Source organism: Pipistrellus kuhlii, unplaced genomic scaffold (assembly GCF_014108245.1).
Source record: "Pipistrellus kuhlii isolate mPipKuh1 unplaced genomic scaffold, mPipKuh1.p scaffold_m20_p_1, whole genome shotgun sequence".
NCBI lineage: Eukaryota > Metazoa > Chordata > Mammalia > Chiroptera > Vespertilionidae > Pipistrellus > Pipistrellus kuhlii.
In genome coordinates, this window is record NW_023425404.1 from 39,354,408 (window position 1) to 39,379,571 (window position 25,164).

The 25,164-nt window shown below is 44.4% G+C and overlaps 1 non-coding gene across 1 annotated transcript; it reads right to left on the bottom strand.

The window, feature by feature from the left end:
* Nucleotides 1–4,770: 4,770 nt before the first annotated feature.
* Nucleotides 4,771–4,877, bottom strand: LOC118710002. Its single transcript, XR_004985238.1, has one exon. It is a non-coding gene; the product is annotated as a U6 spliceosomal RNA (small nuclear RNA).
* Between the last annotated feature and the right edge of the window lie 20,287 nt (nucleotides 4,878–25,164).

Genomic DNA, 25,164 nt, shown 5'->3' on the forward strand with positions numbered 1-25,164 from the left:
CCTCACTTGAATATATGTTTTTAATTGATGTTTTTAGAGTAAGAGATAGGAAGGGAGGAGGAGGGGGAGGAGAGAAAGAGAGAGAGAAACATCAATTAATTGCCTTCGATATGCACCTCAACTGGGATCAAACTGGCAACCTAGTAAGTGTCCTTGACCAGGAATCAAACCCACAACCTTCTGGAATAAGGGATGACATGCCAATCAACTAAGTCACCTACCTGGTCAGGCTCAAACCAGTTTTATTGGAATTGGCATTTGTGCACATATGTCATCCTAAGATGTGTGTGTGTGTGTGTGTGTGTGTGTGTGTGTGGTATTTTTCACAGATTTGTGGATGAGTATGATACTTATCTCCTAGGTGGAATTGGGTATCATGTTGTGTTTTTTCATTATTTGGAACTTATTACATAATATGAAAAAGTTTGTTACTTGAATATGAGAGGTATTGTTCAGTAAACTTGTTTACATCATATTTGTTTGGGTAGATGAGGTATTTCTTTAACAACTTCCATAATTTCCTTCTCCATCATTATATTCATGTTTTCTACATCTTGTTTTGACAACTTTATACTTAATATTTTGTATTGTCCACTTAGCTAAATATTTTAAATAACCATAATTTGTGCATTGCAATCATTTATACTTTAAAATCCTTTATATCAATTGTTAAATCATCAGTCTTGTTTTTAATTTTGTTGATTTATACCCTTTCTTTTATTTATTGTATTTCCAAGGGGCTTAATCTATCTTATAATCTTCTCAGAGAATGAGCATTTAACTTATTTATGTCCACTGATTTCCTTTTTTTAGTTTATTTCTGTCCTTCATCTTTATTATTTTCCCTAATGTTGATTCTCTTCTTTTTATACGATTTTAAAGCACATGCTTAATGCATTTATTTCTCATTTCTAAAGTGCATCTACATCTTTACCTTTGGGCCCTGATTTGTTCACTTTTAATAGGTGGTGCTTTCAATTTTATAATATTCCAAAGTTATTATCATGTTCTTAATTTCCTACTTAACATTGCTGCTTAGGAGAATTTTGTTGCTGTTGTTAGAAGTTGTCACCCATTCTTTGTTGTTGTAAATGTTTATCCTATATAATCCTATATAATAAAAGGATAATATGCAAATCAACCGAACAGAGGAACAACCAGTCGCTATAACATGCACTGAACCAGGGGGCAGATGTTCAAGGCAGGTGCTGCCCCCTGGTGATCATCAGTGCACTCCCACATGGGGAGCGCCACTCAGCCAGAAGCTGGGTCACAGCTGGTGAGTGTGGTGGCAGTGGCAGGAGCGTCTCCAGCCTCCACTGAGGGCCAGGCCGGTGGTAAGGAGGGAGAGGTCCTGGAATGTGAGAGGGGTGTCTGACTGCCAGCAGGTGGATATCTCTCGAGGGGTCCCGGACTGTGAGAGGGTGCAGGCTGGGCTAAGGAACCCCCCTGAGAGTATGAATTCATGTACCGGGCATCTAGTCTTACCTAATAATAGACAAACATGTAAATTGACCATACCTTCACTACACCCATAGCCAATCAGAGTGACTATGCAAATTAACCCAAATAAGATGGCAGTTAATTTGCATACATAGGTGCCCAGCTCCTGTGTCCCAGGAACATTCTGGCACCCAGGTCATTGTGAGGTAAGGCCTGGGCAGTAGCGGACCTCCTGTGATCGATTGCAGAGAGCAAATGTGGACCCCCTGCAATGGATCACCTGGACAGGAGCTGGGGGTCTGCTTTCGGCCTGGGCAGGCCTGGGCAGGGCTGAGCCGATGATCAGAGGGAGCTGGAGGGGCCCTGCCCAGGCCTAAAGCTTCTATCTGTCATCTATCTATATTTATTCTATTTCTCTTTGCATTTCTAACTTGGTAATCCATGTCCTCATTGTTCATTCTATAGTTTTCATTATATCCAAGAGCCTCTCAGCACCCTCCCTTCATCTTTTTGGCTTCAAAATCTCTTTTATGTGATGTCAATTTTATCAGCTTTATCAATTTTGTTTCTTTTTGTTGTATGAGTTTTCACAGTAAAACTTTTTTAATTTTAACATTTCTGCAGCTTTTTTTGTTATAGACACCTATTTTAGCAACAAAGATATTGTTGGGTCTTACGGTTTTTTAAAAAAAATGCTCTTGAGGATGAGAGAGAGAGAGAGAGAGAGAGAGAGAGAGAGAGAGAGAGAGAGAGAGAGAGAGAGAGGAAAAACATTGAAACACTGATGTGAGAGAAACATTGATAGGTTGCTCCCTTACATACCCTGACCAGGCATCGAACCTGAAATCTTTTGGTGTATGGGACCACCCTCCAACCAACTGAGCCACCTAGCCAGGGCGATCTCAATCAATATGAAAATTTGTCCTTTGAGAAATGAATGGCCTAAAAATATGAACTCCACTGGGATGCAGATAGTTAGGGATATGAGATGATCAGCTACTGCCTGACCTTGGACTTCCTGCAAGTTACATAACTTCACCGCTTGCTCATCTGTAAGATTCTGTTAATAAGAATACCACATTCATGGAGTTGTTGTGAAGATTAAGTGAGATCAAGAACACTGAAAAATAGAAGCATATTACACTATTATTTGTAAAATGTAATTGTCATTATTTACAATTATAGACATCATGCCTAGAAATACCATTCAAAGCAAGTTTTTGGACAATAGACTATAAAGCAAATCCCTAAAACAAAGATCTATGCTGGAGACAGGGTCATCAGTTCCATACTTTTCTCAAACCATGTCTCCGATTTCTCTCTGGCAGAATGGGAATAACTTACATTAAAGTTCCTGGGACGCGGAGGTTCCAACACCCCTCAGGTTTCAGTTCGGCTTGTCCACCTCTACTTGGGAGTCTCACAGCTTGACGTAAATTCAGCCATGCCCAGAATCACGGCCTCGCTCTCCATTTAATTAGCGAGGTGTTTAGATTGTACAAATAAGTTGCTTGCTCTCATGATGGATATTGAAGCTGCAGGCTTAGTCGGCTCTTCTCAGCAGGCGTAGAAAAACCTGAAACGAAGAAAAACAAACCAAGCAATGCTGAATTTCTCTACTTCCTGGATCGGGTAACTTGCTCATCCAATGAAAGCCATCTGGTGGGCAGCCAGACGGGAGGACTGACTCTCGGCCTGTAGGTCTCCGTCCAGCAGCCCTCCAGCCCCTGCACAGCTGGAACCTCTGCTCAGTGAAAGCTGCTAGCAAGTGAAAAGGAATTCTTATTCGCTTCTGCTCTTGAGGACCAACGAGGGACAGAGAGGAAAGCTAAAAAAAAAAAAAGTCTGAGGTTTAAATGAGAGCCCATATTTAACTTTCCAAAAACGGTCTTGGGATGTTAGAATCCAGATAACCTTAAATCTCACAATGCTATAGTACCAAACTGAAGAATAAAATAATCTATAATATTACAATCGGATGGACTCCAGAATGATTTAATTTTAGTTGATAGCTTCAGGTGTCTGATGGCTTCTGTTGGAGCATTCAGAGGGGAAATATGCCCCCCCACCTGATGCAGTAGAGTGGTTTTCTTAAACTTCTTGGATAATAATAATCATTTTTATCATTTGTTAAACAATACCCTGCTAAGTCCCTCCCTGGAGAGTCACATACAGTGGGCGTGAGATGGGACCTCAGCTTTGAGTTCTTCATATTAGAAAAGCTTGGGAAATATTGGAGGAGAATGAGGGAATAGTTCTGTTTTTAGACTCAGACAGCTTCAGGCTTAAATCTTGGGTGTTTCACTTACTGCTTATGCAGTCTTGCACAAATTACTTCACCTTTCTTAACCGAATCTGAAAAAAAGTGGAGATAAAAACCTCTACTTCAGAATATTGTTGAGAGGATTAAAAGGACGAAAGCTCTTTATGGCATCCACTTTTCTGGGTGCTGCTAAATCATTTCTACCTGGACTAATCTGAAGATTATCCATGAACTAATTTAGCACAGGTACACATTTTTAAACTTATCTTTTCCATTAATTCAGCGTCTACAGTGTGCCAGAAGCTGGGATTCCAAGCAGCTCCCTGGTGGTATGGTGCATCCCCATGGCCCATCCCAGGCTTCTGAAGGGACTGCCCAGATGTCTTGCTTTACATAGCATCCTCTAATTATTCAGGGTGCTTCCTGATGTTAGCAGGGGCAAGGTCTTATTCCTCCCTTTGCTAGAAATTCCAATTTTCTTTTTCTTTTTTAAAATATATTTTTATTGATTTTTTACAGAGAGAAAAGGAGAGAGATAGAGAGCTAGAAATGTCAATGAGAGAGAAACATCAACCAGCTGCCTCTTGCACACCCCCTACCAGGGATGTGCCCGCAACCAAGGTACATGCCCTTGACCGGAATCGAACCTGGGACCTTTCAGTCCGCAGACTGACACTCTACCACTAAGCCAAACCAGTTTCGGCAGAAATTCCAATTTTCTTGAATCCAATCATACCTATATGTCTTTTCTCTGCAGTGGAGGCAATTTTCTCTGAGCTTTATTGAGATATTATTGACATATAATCTATGTAAGTCTAAGTTGTACCATATGAGGCATATGCATGGAAATGTTGCAAAATGATTTCCACAATAAGGCTGATAATATCTTCATTCTTTCACACACAAAAAAAATCCACATTTTTTTTTGTGTGTATGGTGATAACATTTCAGTTCTATTCTCTTAAAAACCAAGCATATAATACAGTATTGCCAATTATAGTTACAATGCTGTACATTATACCCACAGGCCTTATTGATGGGATTTGTATCCTTTGACCAACATCTAAAAATATGGACACTTCACAAAGTGCGTGTCATCCTTGCACAGGGGCCATACTAGTCTTCTCTATATAGTTCCAATTTTGTATAAGTGTTGTCAAAGCGAGCACCACCCTATCTAATAAAAAGAGAATATGCTACTTGACCCTCACACCATTACAAAGATGGTGGCACCCACAGCCAATAAGGAGGGAATATGCTAATTGATTTCCCCACTCTCAAAGATGGCAGTGCCTACAGCCAGAAAATGGCGGCACCCAGCCACCTTAGTCTCTTTGGGACAGCAGGCACGTGGCAAGGCTGGGCCCGGCCACTCCGCATGCCTGCCTCTGGAGTCCCCCAGTTCCCTCAGTCCCCCAGCTGCCCAGGACCCTGATCTCTGGGTTGCCTCCCGCCCCTGAGAACTCCTAGACTGTGAGAGGGGACAGGCTGGGCTGAGGGACTCCCCTTCTAGTGCATGAATTTTCACGCAACAGGCCTCTAATGTGTATAATTATATTTTTTTCTTCAACAAAAAATATGCATTTACATTGTTCCATTTGATTTTCACAGAAAAATATTCTACGTGATTTGCATTATGCAGTTTTTCCTTCACGGACAGAAATGTGTTTGTACTTTTTTTTCTTCCATCCTAATAGCCAAATGCAATGGATTTCCGAGGAATATATTTATACTTTCTATTTATCCTTGCCTCAGTAGGATTTAAGGCAACGTTTTAAAGATTCAAACAATGTAAGATGCATTAAGAAGATAAGTTAGGTAGGGAAGAGAGGGTGGGAAAAGAAGGTGAATTCGGGAATGAGGTGACACATCAAATACATGTTGCCCTGTTTTTTTCACTCCCCAGTTGTGAGCCAGATGTTTGTCTCTGAGCTCTCAGGCCATCACAGCAAATCCCTGAAGACAGAAGATGAAATTGATGACCCTCAACCCGATTATTTGGGTGACCATCTCTATGAGTTATGAACATTGTTTGAACTTTTCCACTAGCCCAACACTTTAGGCTCTCATCAACATTAGGGTCAGTAAGAATCTACAGAGGGGACATGAAGTACCATAAAAACTATGTGCTCTCCAACATCCCAGCCAAATGCAAATGGATGAAGGAATAAGCAGGCCTCTTGCGGCAGAGGAGATGGTAGCTGGGTGGAAGAGCTGGGCAAAAGCTCAGCCTGGCCGAGAAGCCGTAACCATGGCAACAGTAGCAATGGCCATTCTCCTCCAACCAGCAATAACACCCTTAAGAGGCACCAGCCAAGACGTAAGCCTGTCCTATTCTGGGCTTTGGGTGAGGGAAATTTAATTTTTACCCGTTATCACCAGGGGAAAATAACACAGCTTCTTTCACTTTAACCTTGCAAACCCAAATCTACAAAGTAAAGACCAGTGTCCAGCTGCACAGCCTGGCCGAGGCCCGGTGTGTCTCTGGTATCGGAAACCCGTAGCCTGCCTCCGCTCTGCCTTTTATTAATTCTTTTTTACTTTCTAGGAACAGCGCTGCACAGCACTTTCAACGAGAAAAGCCCAGAGGAGGATGGCTGCTTTTGAAGCCACCAGTCTTGTCGGCCTCATTCATTTCAAACAGAGGCACTTCTCAGAGACACGAAGGCCCCTGCGCAAACAACAATGCCCGCTGCATTCTCTTGCCATCAGCTGTGGTAGGGTGGCTTTTGATTCTGCACAGAGGCGCCTTGTTTCAGAAACTGATGGATGAATCTTCTGAATGAAAGCGGCAAGGAGAACAAACAAGCAGAGCTCCTGGCAAGGCAGGGCACTTCAAGAGAATGGGCTTGAAAGCACTTACAATAACAGGTAAACACAGCCTCAGCGAAAGTAAAGATTCCTGAAAGGCTCCGAGCTGTTCCTGACGGACAATTTGTAGGTCCCAGGGATCGCCGCACACAGAGCTCCCGGACTTGGGATTTTGGTGGAGGGAAGGAAAAAAGTTTAATCCAAATCGATGTCACCAAGCAGAGGAATCTAATGCAGATTAAAAAAAACAACCCTGGCAGTCCGAGCGGGGTCTGAGGAAGTGGAACAGGAAGCACTGCGTTGAGAGAGCTGGGGGTGAGCATTTCTGCCTGGGAGAGGACATGCAGTTCCTCTTCAGAAGGACATGCTGAGCCCTGAGTGCGGAAGGGGTCTCACAGACACCTGGGCGGCGCCAGCACCTGCTGCGCGCCAGCTCTGGGCGCCGGCCACCTCTTCCCCTCCACCTTGCCCTTCCTTTCTGCCTAATAGAAACAAACCAGCTCAAACAGAACAGGAGAAATCTAGCCATATTAAATACTTAAAACAAATTTAAGTATAGTTGGCAAACAATGTTATATTAGTTTCCAGTGTAAAATACGGTGATTTGGCCGAAACTGGTTTGGCTCAGTGGTAGAGCGTCAGTCTGCGGACTGAAAGGTCCCAGGTTCGATTCCGGTCAGGGGCATGTACGTTGGTTGCGGGCACATCCCCGGTAGGGGGTGTGCAAGAGGCAGCTGGTCGGTTTCTCCCTCCTCGACGTTTCTAGCTCTCTATCCCTCTCCCTTCCTTTCTGTAAAAAATCAATAAAATATATTAAAAAAAATACGATGATTTGACAGAAGCCTTACCACGTGATCACCACACTCAAGTTAGCAATCCTCTGTCAACGTGCAGACTTATCACAGCCCCCATGGACTCCAGCCCCTTCCCCTGGATCAGTTAAGTGTTCTTACGGACGGGGCCTCTCTTAGCCGGGCTTCCTGATGCTGGAAGCACCCTTCCGGATGCATTCTCTTTCTTGAGGAAAAAGTGTAGCAGGTGGCGCACAGGCACACATGACACCAAGTGAGTATAGAGGCTGAGGACCAGGCTTTTGCACAGGTAGGAAGAGTTCAAAAACGTCCAGGGGGCTCACAGGACACGCATTCCTTGAGACTCCTTCCCAGTACAGAAAAGTGTGTGTGGTCATGAGCCTCTGCTATGCACTAAGTACTAGCCATGTGACCGTGGGCCTTTCTTCTAACCGTGGCGAGCCTCAGCTCACCCATCCTCAAGTGGGGATCACAGCACCTTATGGCGCCTGGTTTTATGAGGATCAGATTGGACGGTGCAGGTGAACTTGCTTTGGACATTGTTAAGGGCAGCTCTGGAGCCATGCCAGAGCCTCGCTTGGTGCCTGGCACATAGTAGGTGTGCTCAATAGTGTCTATTGGGTCGATGTGCTGTGCCTGCTGTCCCCATAAAGGTTGTTGGTGCTGCATCATGAGCCTGGGATTGGGGTGCTGTCTGACTAATTGCTCCATGTCGCACCTCCTCCAGACATAACTTAAAGGGTTTTATTAAATGCCTTTTTTCCTGGGCAATGATGGATTGGGTACTGCAGTCTGGATAGAGAATTCAGCTCTTTTGTTTTCCATGTATTTCCCAGCTAAATATGCTGTGAAGAGGTGTCTGTTTTGATCAAGGACACTGTCAATTATTCCTCCTGTTCGACTTTCTCTGTGATTTAGAGGGTGAAGGCATCTGGTGGGTTTAACCTACCACTGTTGTGTGATATTTTTTGGCTCCAACCAACAGGGCTGTGTCCAAGGCAGGCCGGCCCCCCGCGAACGCCCAGGCTGCTGACTCAGGCACCGCCAGGTGACAGGTGGTGCCTGTAAGTCCTTGTAGAACAAAAGGAGACAGTGACAATGGTTCCTAAAAGCATCCCTAGGCCAGGTGAATCAGGAAAGTATTTGCTTCTTTCAGACTTGCCCCCTGTAATGTTATCGTATATTCTATGCATCCACTCTCGGATCTCACTGCCTCTTGGCCTCGCCCTGCTGGACTCCCTGGACTGCTGCTGGCTGCTGACTTTGACACTGAGCTTCCCCTGGGTTTGGTCTTGCTCTGCTTCATGCCGCACTGGATGGGAAACACGTGGAAACGCCACTGAGGACCGACTGCTTGGCATATGAAAAGGGCTTGTTTCGGTTGCTCCCTGACAGGAATTCTATGGAGTGAGACAGGAAAGCAGGTCAGGTGCTGAGGAGCTGAAAGACATCAGGCTGGTGAGACCGGAGACTCTGCAGTCTGGGTGACTTAGTGAGTAACAGAAGTTGAACATAATAGCTAAGGACTAAGATGTAGCTGGTGTAACACTGATGCACAAACATGGGATGGCCAAGTGTGGGGTCAATGATGAGAGAGAGGACCGACCCCACAGAACACACTGATGCCTGTTTCCACATGACCATATCAAATGTTTGTCTCTCTCTTTTTAAATATTTCTGAATCTCTTAATTTATTTCTGCTTAGACACTGTCTTTTAATAGAATACATAGTCAAGGTTTCTAATTTAATATTTTTATAGATTATTTTAATGCTCACCCAAGGATATGTTTATTGACCTGAGAGAGAGAGATAGAGAGAGAGAGAAAGAGAGAGGGAGAGAAACAGTGATGTGAGGAAGAAATATCCATTGCCTCTCCTATGCACACTGAGAGGAGATCAAATCTGCAAACTGGACATGTGCCCTGACTGGGATTGAACACAAGACCTTGTTGCTATACAGGACGATGTTCCCAGCAACTGAGCCACCAAGCTGGGCTCTAATTTAATTTTTAATTAAACTTTTTTTGAGATAATTGTAGATTCACATGCAATTGTAAGAGATAATACAAAGAGATTCCATGTAAGATTCATCCAGTTTGCCCGAGTGCCCTGCAGCTAGTAAATGTTTGCTCATCCGGGGAATTGATTCCACAAACATGGCATTGACCGTTCGGTGTTTGACTTGGGCAGTGCCGGCGCTGGGTGGTGTGGGGTCATTCAGGGGAACAGGAAGGGACAGGAACCATGATGAGAAGGACCCCTGTCCCTGTCACTTTCTGGCCTGACTCTGAGTATAGCCTGGCTCACTGCTCTCCTCTCTGGGCCTTCCTCTCGGGGGTGCCCAGCGCCAGGGGGACCAGTTGGAGCTTTTCTGTCACAAGTCCTGTTGCCGAGGAGAGTCAGAGGGCATGAGCCCTCCCCGACACCCCAACCCAGACACATGCCATCTCCTTCAGGAAAGCCACTAATGTAACTGTCAGTGCTGGTCTAGAACTGTCAAGGAATTCAAATCCACAGCCCTGGTTTTCCTGCCTTGGTGTAAAAATATCATTACTTCTTCATCAAAACTGGAAATAACAGCAAAGAAAGCTGAGAGCTGGGTGAGGTTGGACAGGAGTCAGGATTGTCCCGGAGACGGAAGCATGGTGATTCCATGCTGTGGACATGCACCTGTGGGCGCAGGCCTGCCCCTGCCTCCCTCCCCCACCCCTGCTTCTCATCCTGCTGCACAGGACTCAGCTGGGCTTCCCCGAGGCCCCTGGGACCACGCTTGCCCTGCACGAGCCCAGATGGCTGCCTTTGTGCTGGCTCTGTGATGCCTCATTACCCATGTTATGTACTAGTATGTGTATCCCATGTTAAGTTCACGGCATCGACTGTGCGAGGGTAATGGATTGGCTAGCGACTCTTTTTTTCTGAGCAGTTACCCAGGCTTGCCATCTGGCGAATCTAATAACCAGATGGTGAACCTAAATAACCTCACTTGGGTGGAGGTAGAAGGGACCCCCGTTGGCCCTGTTCTCGCCATCTGCAGCCGCCTTCTTTTGGAGCGAGATGTCCCAAAAATCAGTCATGATCATTCTTAATTGAGTAGCTATTTGATATCAGAAACACCCCCACTTCACTTATGCAGACCTCGGCTCTCCAGCACCTTCACCGATTTAGAATACAGGCGGGAACCGGGAGGCAAGCCAAAACAAGGCTGTGCGCAGCCCAGAGGCAGGGAAGGAAGCCTGCGCACCAAGCTCTGGGCCGCCCTCTTCAGAAAGCTTCCGGAGCCTTCCTCTGCAATACTGCCTCCGACCTGACTTGACACCCAGCGAGGACGGGCACCGGCTCAGCACACTGGAGGCTGCAGATTGCAAGGGAGGGGAGGGAGTGTCAGGACAGACACTGACAGATAGGGAAGGGTGCCTGAAGACACTGACTCGGTTAAAAGCAGATCCAGGAACTGAAAACACAGCCCACGGGGGTCGTTTAGTGAGGGCACGGCGTGCAACAGCCCTTGAATATCATTTCCCAGGGACTGCACAGTGCAATAATGGAGTCTAAAATAATAAACCCTTGTTGCCAGCATTGTTAATTAAGGGTGGGAACCGCCCTCTCTAAATGGTTAAAATAAAAATATTAGACACATGGGCAATTAAACACTTTGCTTTTTGAGAAAAATCATTTATCCATGAGTAAAGTGAATTAAAATATTACGTAAGGATTTTAAAAAGACCTATATTTCATTATCATAAAATATGATAGGTTCATTGAAGACAATTTAGAAAAATACATAAACAAAAAGAAGAACATAAAGCATAGCTATAACCCCTACCTCCAAGATACAATCAGTTAATATTTTGCTTGCTCTCTTGTTCTTTCTTCACATATATTTGTATAGTTATACCTATTTATCTACCTGTTATCTGCCTGCCTACCTATTGATAACTAGTTGGAACTACTAATAAGAAATTACTGGCTGGGGTGGCTCAGTGGTTGAGCACCGACTTATGAACTGGGGTGTCACAGTCCCATTCCCAGTTAGGGCACATGCCTGCATTGCAGGTTTAGTCCCCAGTAGGGGTGGGGTGTGCAGGAGGCAGCCAACTAATAATTCTCTCTCATCATTGATGTTCACAGCTCTCCTCCTTCCTCTCTAAAATCAATACAAATATATTTGAAAAGAAAGAAAGAAATTAGATCATGACACTTTGTAACTTGCATCAACTCCACTTACTAGTAATGACCAGGTAGGAAGCTTTTGTGTCACTAAGTAAAGCCCTTCAGCATCATTTTAATGGCTGCATTGTATTCCAGGGTGTAACAGCCACCCAACGGGTGACAGCAATTTAATGATTATTTATAAAGGCATATATTGCACAGCAATATCTGGAAAATACAAAACTGTGGTTATGAGCAACCAGGCATGGAGAAGTCCTCATCAGTCACCACCAGATGATTTCACTGCTGCTGCCGCTGGACCCAGAGCTTCCAAGCCAGGCCTCATGTCTTCCTGAGCCTCTGGCTGCGGGCCTCTCACCATACTTCGGCCCCTGTCTCTGTCTAAGTAACAGAAAACCCCACTCAATGTAGCTTAAGTAATAGGAAATATTACTTCACATTACCTGAATCTGGGAGACCAGGCGGATCCAGGGCTTGTTAGTATAATGACTCGGAGGCATCACCAAAGATGTGTGTTCTTCCCTCAATTTTTCTCCTCAAACGGTCCCACAATTTGGGCGGGTCCCCTAAGAAGACTTGATCGTATCCAGAGGCAAAAGGGAGAATGGTCTTTTCTTTGTGTCTCTTTAAATTTTTTTAAATTGTGGTAAAACACGCGTCACATAAAACTTATCATCTTCACCATTTTTAGCATGCAGTTCAATAGTGATAGTTATGTTCACATTGCTGTGCAACAGATCTCCAGGACTATTTTCATCTCGGAAAAACAGAACTCCACGTGCATTCAATAACAACTCCCAGTACCTCATCACCCTAGCCCCTGGCAACCTCCCTTTACTTTCTCTCTCCACAATTTCATTACCTCGTGTCAGTGGAATTATAGAGTCTTTCTGTGACTGGCTTATTTCACTTCCCATAATGTCCTCCAGGTTGATCCTTGTTGTAGCATGTGTCAGAATTTCCTTCTTTTTTAAGGCTGAATAAGATACCATTGTGTGTCTATCCCACATTTTGTTTACCCACTCACCCACTGATGAACATCTGGACCATGTCCACCTTTTGGCTATTGTGAATCATGCTGATATAAACTTGGCTACAAATCTATCTTTAAGACTCTGCTTTCAATTCTTTTGGTTCTACTAGTATATCCAGAAGTGGAATGACTGGATCATAGGTAGTTCTCCTTTTAATTTTTTAAAACTACCAAACTGTTTTCCATAGTGAATTTCTCATCAGTAGTACTCAGGGTTCCAATTTCTCCACATCCTTGCCGACACTTGCTTTTTCTTTTTCTTTCCTTTTTTTCTTGAAGGTCACTATTCTAACGAGTGTGAGGTGGTCCTTGTGGTTGTTTTTAAGACTGAGGGCCCATTTACCCTCATTTCTCCTGCCTCATTGGTTAGAATTATGCTCACATGCCTATTTTTACACCAATCACTGGTAAGAAAAATGGAGCCAGGACTCATTTACTTAGACAAGCGGCACCTGCCCTGGGCTGGGAGTAGGTCGGCTTCCTCTAGGCATGACTGCTGGTGAGGACTGAGGGGCTGTCACCCTCTGACTTCCCCAGGAGCAGCAAAAGCCACATTTACCACCTTCGCTCAGAATTCTGCAACTTGCCTCCGTGAAGAAGAACCACATACCCCCCCTGAGGTGGAGAGGGTGCTTGTGTATGCATCCATGTAAATATTGCCTCAGCTTAATAAAAAGAGTGCTGCAAAACAAGATAAAGAAAACAACCAACTTACCTCCTTACGTGATGAAGTAAATGGCAGAAAAGGAAAATACCCCCCACTCACAAGAAACCACTCACAAGCACACCCTCCTTCCTCCTGGAGTGGTGTCTGCCCACCCCACTCTCATGCTCTGGACTGCAAGTGGATTCAGATGATGCTGTATTCAATGCCACTGTTTGCACCTCAGGGTGAAAGTCTGCACCTTTTAATTCTTAAACTTGAATGTAGGAACAAAAAAATCCCCAGGAGATGCCGAAACCGGTTTTGCTCAGTGGCTAGAGCGTTGGCCTGCAGACTGAAGGGTCCCAGGTTGGACCGGTCAAGGGCACATCCCCAGTGGGGAGTGTGCAAGAGGCAGCTGATCAATGATTCTCTCTCATCAATGTTTCTAACTCTCTATCCCTCTCTCTTTCTCTCTGTAAAAAATCAATAAAATATATTTAAAAAAAAAAGAATTGGAGATAATTAATATAATTTAAAAAAAAAATCCCCAGGAGATGTTAAAGCACAGATTCTGACTTACTAGGTTTGGGTGGGGCCTGAGAGTTTGCACTTGGAATCAGCCCCCACATGAGGCGGATGCAGCTGGACTGAGACCTCACCGAAGAGTGAGGGTTTAGGTGGGGGGTGGGCAGCAGAAACCCCCAGAGGGCTGGGTAACACCCATGGCCGCCGGACAGTGTCTGTCTCAGTAGGGCTGGGCTGGGCCAAGCTAACCAGGTCCTCCCAGGTGGTGCTGGTGCTGCCAGTCAGGGAGCACACCCTCCAAGGGCCACTGCCTAGAGGACGCTCACTGGAGCCAGGTGACTGGCTTTGTAGCCCAAGGCCCACGTTGTCCCTGCGTCACCTAAGCAAGGTGCTTAAATGCTTAGCCTCTGGACTTCCATTTGCTGATCTGTGCCTGAGGGATGATAATACCACCTACGGGAGATGGCTTTTTGAGACACTGCCTATGCACTACAGAATGTTAACCATGTGCCCTTCCTTCCAACAAGGTAGGATGGAAACGTGCACGGTGGCTGCTGTGCGGAAAATCTTTGGGGGAAAGGGGGAGAGGGAGGGAGTCTCCCCAAGGCATATTGAGAGGAGCTCTCGTTTCCACTTGCTGTGACCTTTAATGCAAACATCTCCCAGACCTACTTTTTCTCACTACGGTGCTGACTCCTCATTAAGCCCAGGGGTGTTGGACACCGCCAGCCTTTAACCTGGATGCCCAGGAAGTCCTTATAAATAAAGAATGTGGCCAAAGCTAATGAGATCAACCTCGTCTCAGGCTGCAGCCAGGAGACTGTCTCCTCGGCTTCCGGGGGTGGGACGGGGAGGGGTGCTCCCTGAATGCTCAAAGTCTGCTCTGGGGAGCACACTCAATCGAAGCAGCAGCATCCCAGGGGGCGCGGAGCCTGAGTGCTTTAATCATAGCAAAGCCAGAGTGAAGGAAGGAAGCAGGCAGGCCCCTGCAGCCAGGCTTTTCCCCCGCCTGTGCTTTCCAGCTGGGAGCTCTGTGGCTGGTGGGCATTTCGGGCAGAGCAGCTAGGGAGAGACAGTCAGGTGTGGGGGTGCTACCAGCTGAGGCCCAAGGCGGCTGTGACGACAGTGGGTGCCAAGGAGGGCCCCCAGGCAGGGCCAGGTCACATGGGAGGTCCCCATAGAGAAACTGAGGGAGGGAGGCTGCATGGGGCCATTTTTTATTGCAAATAACAGAATCCAACCTGCCTTCGCTGAAGCTGCAAGGGGACTTCATTTAAGTTCAGGCTGCTTCACGGAACCCAAGGGCAGGCTGCGGCACCCCTGGGGGCGCCTGGAAGAGGAAGCAGATGGCACTCAGACACATTTTCTCTTCACTGACATCCCACTCCTGGATATGAGCTCTTTCTGTTTTTCCAGTTCATGAAGGTGATCAGAAGTGTCTGTCCAACAGCACCTAAGCGGACATGTGTTGAATGTAACATCTCCACAGAGACTGACTCTTTTTTAGTCTCAGTTTCTGAGGAAGAGGCTCTGATTGGCCGTCGTGAGACAGATGCTTCGCGCTGGTCCAATCAAATGTTTCCACGGTGGGAGCAGAGACACATTGGTTGTAGGTCAAGGACCAGCAGTGAAAGGCTTCTTTATTCTTCTTTAAAAAAAAAAAATACATCAGGCAATAAAATTTTGTAGGTTTCAGGTGTACAATTCCATAAGAAAGGTGTTTTTTTTTTGTTTTTTTTGTTTTTTTTTGTTTTTTGTTTTTTGTTTTTTACCAACTAGACAGACACTCCAATAGACTGGGTGGGAGGACAGCATACACACCAAGGCCCCTCCCCGCCTGAGATGCTCCGATTGGACCCTGGTGTTCAGTATGTTCTCTGCCCGCCAGCAGGAGGGGAAGTCAGAGCAAAGCCTGTGGCTGTAGGTTTGGGCTGAGGATGGGGCCACGCTCCTGGGCACAGGTGTGTCCACTTTGGGAGCCACTTGGAGCTAGGATGACACAGCTCATAAAGCGAGAGAGACCATCTACTGGAAGCCGAGAGAAAGAAATGGCAGCAAACTCCCAGGCAAACAGTTCTTCCCAGCACACGAAGAGCTGCTTCCGAAAGGTTATGGTTTTTCAACATCAGACAAACAGCAAATTAATGGCAATCAAAATATCAGGGACCTTCACAACTCGCGATCTCACTGTTTTCTTTGTTCTCTCTTTCCTTCCAGCTTCTGCTCAAAAGCAGGCAGCATCTTACATAGCCTTGGCGAGTATAAACCACATTTTGCAGGCCCGCATTATGTAATGAGTGGTTTCTGTGCTGCCTTGTCAGCTTCTTAACTATCTCTGTCGGCATGCCATCCTTCAAATTAAGTTTATTATACTTTACTTTGCACATAATTAGGGTCTGATTTAAAATGGGAGGCCGTGGTGCTGGAAGGAGTCTTAGGAAATCGTTGAGGCCAAAGGAAATGAACCTGGAGAGGAGAGTGAGTTCCCCAAGGTCACATTGCTGGTGATATCCAGACCCGAGACTGGGCTTCATTCATCTTTCCAAACGATATGTTTGTAATTACCCACTTGATGTCAGGTAGCGGTGCATGGGTTTCATCTCACTTCAGACTTCTTTTCGCCACCTTGCATGACCTAATTAACATTTGTTAGGCAAGAGCCATTTCTATTTTTCTTAACAGGGGAAGGAAGGCTATTTCAACCCAGTGACAGGAAAATAGAGGTTGTGGAGCTGAAATGAGTAACAGCAATTTCAAATCAGACTGGTTTCGTGACTGGTAGATCAGTCAGCGTGCAAAGACATTTATGTTTCCCAGGCTTGGCTCATTCTCTCAATGCCCTTTGCAAACTCCGCAGGGATTTTAAGCTTTAAGTCTGGTTATAAGCTTATGCAAGCTGTTAGTCACCTTTTTAGATGAAAAGCACTACAGGATTGTGTTTGAAAATGTTCTGTGCTTCACTACGGATTCCTTTGGAATAATTCAGCTGTGGTATGATTTTGAGGGAGAAGTGATTGCACGGATACATTTCAAAACACATTTGCATTTGAAAACAGGGTTTTTATCAGCTAAAAAAAAACCTGTTCTTGAAAGGTACACTGGCAGGGCAAATTTAAAATAAGAAGAACAATTTAGACATGATAGCTATGATTTGCCCCAAACCTTAAAATACCTGGGGCTCTTGATTACAAAGAACCCTGGACATGGAATGAATCATGAATATCTGGTGTTTAACTTTGGAAAGCATGTTGAAAAAGGAACTCTTGTCATGGCTATATCTCCACAGATCATTCTAAACATTCTAGGCCTGCATCAATACAATTGTCAGCACACATTTGACTTCGAGCAAACTTAGGAGGAGCCTAAGTTTGAAGAATAAAGAAGAGGGTGGTCTCAGGAGTCATATTTTTTGGGTAGGTATCTTGGTTCTACCACTTCCTGGATATATGAACTTGGATGAGCCTCAGTTTGCTAATCTGTAGAGTAGGGAGAATATTCTTTAACTCAAAATTGTTGTGTTGAATTGATTGTGTTAAATCACATATAGGAGTGCCTCTCTGACTTGAATGTGCACACAAATGTCCTGGGATCACAGTAAGACATAGATGACCTCATGTGTATGTACAATCTGAACTAGCCGGCCTCATGGAAGCAGAAAGTAAACAGTAATGGGTAGAGGAGATAAGAAGACATTGGGTCAACAATACAAACTTCCAGTTACAAGAGGAATAATTTTGGGGATCTAATGTACAGCATGGTAAATATCTCTATATATAAAAGTCTAAGCGATCATCCAAACGTTTGACTGTTCAACTGGTAGCTAAGATGTGCACTGACCACCAGGAGGCAGATGCTCAATGCACAGGCATGGAAATGTGGAACAGAGCGATGCATCTTAGAGGGAAGGGGGAGCGTGGGAAGAGATTAACCAATGCTCTTATATGCATACTAGAGGCTGTGCATGGATTCATGCACTGGAAGGGGTCCCTCAGCCTGGTCTGTGAGGATAGGGCTGAAAACAGCAGTCCAAAATGCCCTGAGGGGTTCCAGATTGCAAGAGGACGCAGGCCAGGCCAAGGAACCCTACCTGTGCATGAATCCATGCACTGGGCCTCTTGCCTATATACAATATTACCTAATAATAGAGAAACATGTAAATTGATGTACCTTCACTATGCCTACAGCCAATCAGAGTGAGCATGCAAATTAACCAAACAAATATGATGGTTAATTTGCATACATACCTGGGTTCGGGGAACCTCCTCAGTACCCAGGTCACTGCCAGCTGCCATCAGGCAGAAGCTTTAGGCTTGGGAAGGGACCAAGCGTATGATCAGGGACCAAGCGTATGATCAGAGGTGCGGGAAGGAGGTGGGTGTGGGGGGGAAACCCCTTCCCAAACCTAAAGCCTGGGGCAGAGGCTTTAGGTTTGGGAAGGGGCCAAGCCTGAGATCAGAGGGAAGGGGAAAATATAGATGGAAACATATCATCAGGTAAGGATAAAAAGAAAAATAAACAAAGAAATGTCATATTCTATGAAAGACACATCTTAAAAATGCTTAAAGAAAGTTATCATTTTTTTCATGGTGAAGGGACTGGAGTCTGTGTTGATGAAAATACCTTGGTGGCTGCAATGACTGGCAGTGGCTGCAGCAGCGGGCAGATGGGGCTGGTGCCTTCTCCTGATCAGCCAGGTCGCTTCAAGCAAAGGGAGGCCAGACTTCAGCTTAAGTTTGCTCCCAATGGGGAGCAGGCTTAAGCCATCTGTAGGACGTCCCCTGAGGGCTCCCAGTATGTGAGTGGGGGCAGGCTGGGCTGACAACCCCTCCCCAGTGCACAAATTTCATGCACCAGGCCTCTAATATATATATTATATATATATAAAATATTATATATATATATAAAATATTATATATATATAAAATATTATATATATAAACTGTGTGATATATATAAACTGTGTGAGATATCCAAACTGTGTGAGGTATCCAAACTGTGTGAGATATATATATATATATAAACAGTTTATGTATATAAACAGTTTATGTATAGAAAACAGTTTGTATAGAAAACTGTTTTCTATACTAACTGTTTATAGATATAAACTGTTTTATATGTATAAACTGTTTTCTACACAAACAGTTTATAGGTATAAACTGTGTTCTACACAAACAGTTTCTACGCACAAACTGTGTTCTATGTAGAAACAGTTTCTGTGCACAAACTGTGTTCTTTTGAGCACAAACTGTGTTCTGCGCGCAAACTGTGTTCTGTGCAGAAACTGTGTTCTATGCACAAACTGTTCTACATACAGACTGTTTCTATGCACAAACTGTGTTCTGCGCAGAAACTGTGTTCTACACACAAAGTATGTTCTACGCACAAACTGTTTCTACACAAACAGTTTATACATATAAACTGTTTTCTACACAAACTGTCTATAAGTATAAACTGTTTTCTACACAAACAGTTTAAACTGTTATATATATAAACTATTATATATAAATTTATATAAAATATTATATGTAAACTATTATATATAAATATATATAAAAATTATATATAAAATATTACCCAGAAGTATTATATATAAATTATTATATATAAATTATTATATAAAATATTATATAAAATATTATATAAATATATTAATATAAGTATTATGTATAAAATATTATATATAAAATATTATATATAGATATTATTTTTATATAAAATATTATATATACATATAGATATATAAAAGCCTAAGCGACCACCTGACCATTTGACCATCCGACTGGTAGCTATGTAATTATCATCAGGGGGCAGACACTCAATGCAGAAGCTGCCAAACTGTGGTGACTTGGCAGCTATGGCCCTTGGGTGACCCACCCAGAATCAGACAGGAGGAAGCCTGATTCTGGGGTGCATCACCTGAGAACCAATCTCTCACAATTCAGGCCTCCAGTAGTTAATAATACTGTATCATATACTTGAAAGTTGCTAAGAGTGTAAATCTTAAATTTCTCATTGTATCATCAACCACAACAGAAAAATAGTAACTATGTGAGGTGAAAGTTGTGTTAATTAAGCTTCTTATTGAGGTAAACATAGCCTATATAATAAAAGGCTAATATGCAAATCACTGTGACGGGCACTGATGACCAGGGGTCAGATTCTCAATACAGGAGCTGCCCCCTGGTGGTCAGTGCATTCCCACGGAGGGAGTGCTGCTCAGCCAGAAGGCGTGCTCATGGTTGACAAGCGAGAGGGTGCAGGCCCGCCTAAGGCCCCCTCCTCCCCCAATGAGTGCATGAATTTCATGCACCGGGCGTCTAGTATATACATGTATATGGTAAACAACATATACACAAGTCATCATATTATATACAAACTTACACACTATTATATGTCAATTATATCTCAATAAAGCTGAGGGGAGAATGGTTCTAGGCCTAGGATATGGCCTGCTGTTCTGGGTTTCTGACTAGCTCTGGGTGCTGCCTGCACTGCTAGACTCCCAGCCATGCTTGGGTGGTGAGGGTGCCAAGTGCCTGTTCAGTGAGCAGCAGTCAGCAGTGCAAGGTGTTGTCCTTCAGATGGATCGCTCCTTCTCTTCTTCCTGTCCACATCACCAGTCCTTTTGCTGCACACCTCATCCATGTTCTGCTTCTTGCAACTGGCTCCTACATACAACCTTTAATTACCACTGACACTGTGGGCCCCATGGCTAGTTGAAGGTGGGCCCCAATGCCCCCATTAGTGTCTCTTCTCTAGGTTCAGTCTGCCCAGTCCTTTTGTGGGTACAGCCTCCAACTCCCTCACCAGCTTGGTGACATTTTCTAGATCCTTCCCCATTTGAGAAGACATTAAAAGCAAGGGAGGTACCTTTCATGAGACTACTCGCTCCCCCACCCCCACCCCCCCAGACACACACTTTTTGAACATTGGACACAAAAGTTGCATGTAAAGGTGCTGATAGTTGGGGATGTGTGAGGGCCCTTGCCCACTGAAGCTTAATGCTGTGCTCTCAGAAACTCCAGCTGATCCTGGTGCACCTCCCCATATCCCCCCTCTCTGAACCCATATTCTCCAGGCCCCCAACCTCTAGGGAAATTGTATCTCAGCTGGTTACTCAAAGCAATAGTTTGCACTTTCTTTTATTCTTTTCTCCCTCCCTCCCTCCCTTCCTTCCTCCTTCCCTCCTTCCCTCTCTCATTCCCTTTCTTTCTTTCTTTCTTTCTTTCTTTCTTTCTTTCTTTCTTTCTTTCTTTCTTTCTTTCTTTCTTTCTTCCTTCCTTCCTTCCTTCCTTCCTTCCTTCCTTCCTTCCTTCCTTCCTTCCTTCCTTCCTTCCTTCCTTCCTTCCTCCCTCTCTCTCTCTCTCTCTCTCTCTCTCTCTCTCTCTCTCTCTCTTCTCTCTCTCTCTCTCTCTCTCTCTCTCTCTCTCTCTCTCTCTCTCTCTCTCTCGTTCTTTCGCTCTGTCTTTCTTTTTTCTGATTGGTTGTCCAAACTACAGGCCTAATAAGGAAGCTGCAGGAGAAAATGTTTTCATGTTGAGAATGTTTTCAGCTCAAACAGTGCCATTGAAATCATTTGGTTTTGAGAAATCTGTGAAAGTATCCTTGTTGAAAGGAGTTTGGAAAAGTCCTGAAGGAGGTTTGCTAATGCCTCCTCAGTTTTGCCACAACCAGGTGATTTTAGGCGGCTCATTAGGGTGGGAATCCAGCAGAACCTTGTAAGCAACCATCATTAAAAGGGAAGGTGATAATAACAGCCAACATAACTGAGCACATTCTATGTGCCCGGCCCTGTTCTTCCTGCTGTACATTTATGCTCAAGTTCATGAAGCTACTGAGGAGTGAAGCCAGTCTGAGCCCACAGGCTCTGGCTCCATAAACACCACGTGATACCCCATGTTAAAGGTGTTGTCTATCTGATACCATCCAACTCAGATCGCAAGACTTAAATAAGCGACTTGTAAAGCAAAAATTCCCAAACTTTATGGCTAATGTCTCTATGTCTCAGTTCCTTCATCTGTAAATTGTGCTCATATACATTAGCCGTGCTATCTACAGAAATATAAATGGTGCTAAAGGTAAGTTTTTTCCTACTCTCCTTCCCTAAAACACATAATTTCAATTGCTTTGGAAACAAAACTACCTCATTTACTCAGATTTAATATTGGGTTCTGTTCTACCATGATTCCCGTGATCTCAGGCTTTCTTTAAGGTGCTAGTCCTCTCAGTCCCCTCACATGCGTCACACACGTGTGGCTTCTCCCATTCTGGAATATCTCGTTTTCCTCTATGTCCATTCAGACCTCGCCCATCTCCTCTATGATTCCATGACTATTCCACTCCACTTTGAGCTCTCCTGTGTCTTAATGTGAACACAAGCCAGTTGTATTCTAACAGCAAACACTTTTGAGCATTTATTATGTAAATGCCTACATAATTCAGAGGCCTACAATGATTCTAGATCAGGCTTTCTCAAACATATCACCATGGACATTTTGGGTGACGTGATGGCTAATTTTATGTGTCAATTTAACTGGGCCACAGGGTGCCCAGATGTTTGGTCAAAATTATTCTGGGTCTTTCTGTGAGCGTGGGTTTGGAATAGACTAACATATAAATTAGTGAACTTGGAATAAAGCTGATTGCCCACCCCAATGTGGGTGGGCCTCATCTCATCAGTTGAAAGCTAGAACAGCACAAAAGGCGTACCCTTCCCTAGGAAGAGAGAATTCTCCTGCACGATGGCCTTTGATCTGTGATGTCAATCAGCTCTTCTGGGTCTGTAGTAGCCCGCCAGCCTTCACCTGTGAACTGGGACATGGAGTCTGTGGGTTTTGGACTTGCAAGCCTCCAAAAGAGTGTGAGCCAATACTTTACACTCAACATTTTTATATATTTAATTATAATGTCATGTTATAAATATTATAAAAAGTAATAAACTAAAACAAAAATAAATATATACTTAGTGGTCTGTTTCTCTGGAGAACATTGACTAATGCAGGTGAGCTAATTCTTGGTTGCGGGGGCTGTCCAGTACATCGGATGTTTAGCAGCATCCTGGCTGCTATGTACTCGATGCCCATGGCATCTGCTGCAGCCAGGTTCTAGCAATCAAAATGTGTCCAGACACTGCAACATCGCCCTGGCTGAGAACCATAGCAAGCTTCCACAGGTGTTTCTGCTGCTGAGAAGCTCACGGTCTGCTTGAGTCAGGGCTAAGTCTGAGGAATCAATACAGGGACAATTTAGTGCAACTTGTGAACTGTGTTGCAATTTAATTTTCAGCTAAACTTGTGATTTTCTGTTTTGGGGAGGAGCAGAGAGAAATTGAAGCAGTCTTTATTGGGAAAGGTGGGGGATTTCTTTCATTAGAAAAGGAAAGGCATCTGGCATATGAAATAAGAAACATTACAGTGCTCTATCCTGTTTGCCCCCGATAAATGCAATTCTTAAGAAGTTATTACTTTTCAAGTATTGAAAGATTCGTTAATGAGAGAAAAATCACCCCTATGGCTCAGCTCTACTGACTAACTAGTGAGCAACAAATCTTCTATCCAATTCCACTTATAAATTCCACTTGAGTCCTGATAGTTTTGAGAAATTAAATTATTCTCCAAGTGAATCTATAATCATTGTTGCCCTGGACACACTAAATAACAGAATTCTGGGAGTGCAAGATTAAGAGACACAATCCTTCTCTCTTTTCCCAAACAGTCCTTTGCTGAAATGATTCATGTGTTAGGAGTCATTGAAATTGATCATTAGTAATTTATATTCTTTGCAGACAGAACTTCTGAGGTTCCTTTCCTTAGTTGTTCAATGTTGATCATCCAATGAAAGCTACCAGTTGTTAAGGAAAAACGTGTTCAATTTCCTAAGAAATTCACAGTTCTGACAACATCAGGAAGCCTGCAGGGAGTTGAGAGGTGACTGTGTGTACCAGCGTTAGCAAGCTGTACAAGGCTGAATATGTCATGCACAAAAGCTAATCAAAGACACAATGTGGCAATCAATAGCAATACAGTGTGAGTGGAGGAGCAGGATTTCATGTTAGCTGAGCCTTGCAACAGGAGCAAGGCACAAGTCAGACTGGGGAGGGCACACCCAGGGATGGAAGCCTTTCAGCTGGCTTTAGCGATAGCCTCGCCCAGAACTGGATGCTGGAGCTGAACTGGGTGCTTGAGACATAATTCAAAGTTGGGCTCCAGCACCTCTGCTCTCCTGGTCCATTGTCATTTGTTAAGTGGAGCTGAATTTTGGACTTGAAGGGAGTTGAGGGCCACGTGATTTAACCCCTCATTTTATAGATGAGGAATTGGAGGTCAGGAGCGGTGATATCTATCTATCTATCTATCTATCTATCTATCTATCTATCTATCTATCTATCTATCTAGAAGATAGTGACTGGGATGACAGGAACAACCCGCTGCTATGACACACACTGTGACTGGGAATTGGCCCGATCTGGGGTGGGACCAGCCAGCCAACCTTTCACAGCCCTTCCCCTGGGCTGGCCCAGCCTGGATTACCCGCTCCTTCTCTACCCCCACCCCCTTTTTTCCCTCTCATCAAGGCAGGGCCGGCCGGACCCCACCCGTGCCCGAATTTGTGCACTAGGCCTCTAGTAATAATGTAATAGTAAAATTAACATATATGGAGTGTTAATTGTCTGCCAGACACTCAGCTGAATGCTCTATGACATCTCCTTTATGTCTATGACACTGTTATGGATCCATTGTTACAGATGAGGAAACTGAGGGTCAGAAAGCTTAGTCATTTGCCCAAAGTCACAAATACAAGTTCAGAGCTGATAGTATTCCAATCTAGGACTCCTCCTTCCATAGACTAGCACTTTTTTTTTTTACTATGCACCTTGATTTTTTTCATCTGTATGGTCTTTTGAATTCCTTTCTTCTCTCTCTTCAGCACAGGGTGCTGGGCACACAGGCTGAACCAGGCTCTGGGAAAGCAGTGTCATACGTTCCAGAGTGATCAGCCAGTGGGGAGACCAATTAGGAGACCTAATGCAGGGGTTTCTTAGTCCAGTCTTTCTTAAAAGCAGGGTGTGAGGAATGGGTCCTGGGTCCAGAGGCCTGGACAGCCAGGTGACCACGACGCCTGCCTGAGCAGGGCAAAGGCCAGGCCAACCATGAACGGCTATCACTGGGGTGGGCCTTGTCCCCGTGATTTCTTCTTGGGTGACTCACAGCCGTGAATGTGGGAAGCCGAGATGATCCTGGGCTTCAGGGAGAAGAATTCAGTTACTTTGGACACTACAGATAGCCTTTGTTGAATTTAAAAAGGGATGAAATGGCCCAGAAAGGTAGACCTTTTGTGGGGCCCTCTGGGGTGGGATAGTACAGCCATGGGGGGTATCTGGGGTCTGGCTTTGCCAGGATGCAAGTATTCAGTTTTGTAATCATCTCCTTAATTGCCCCTCTGTCCCAGCAGGATATAAAT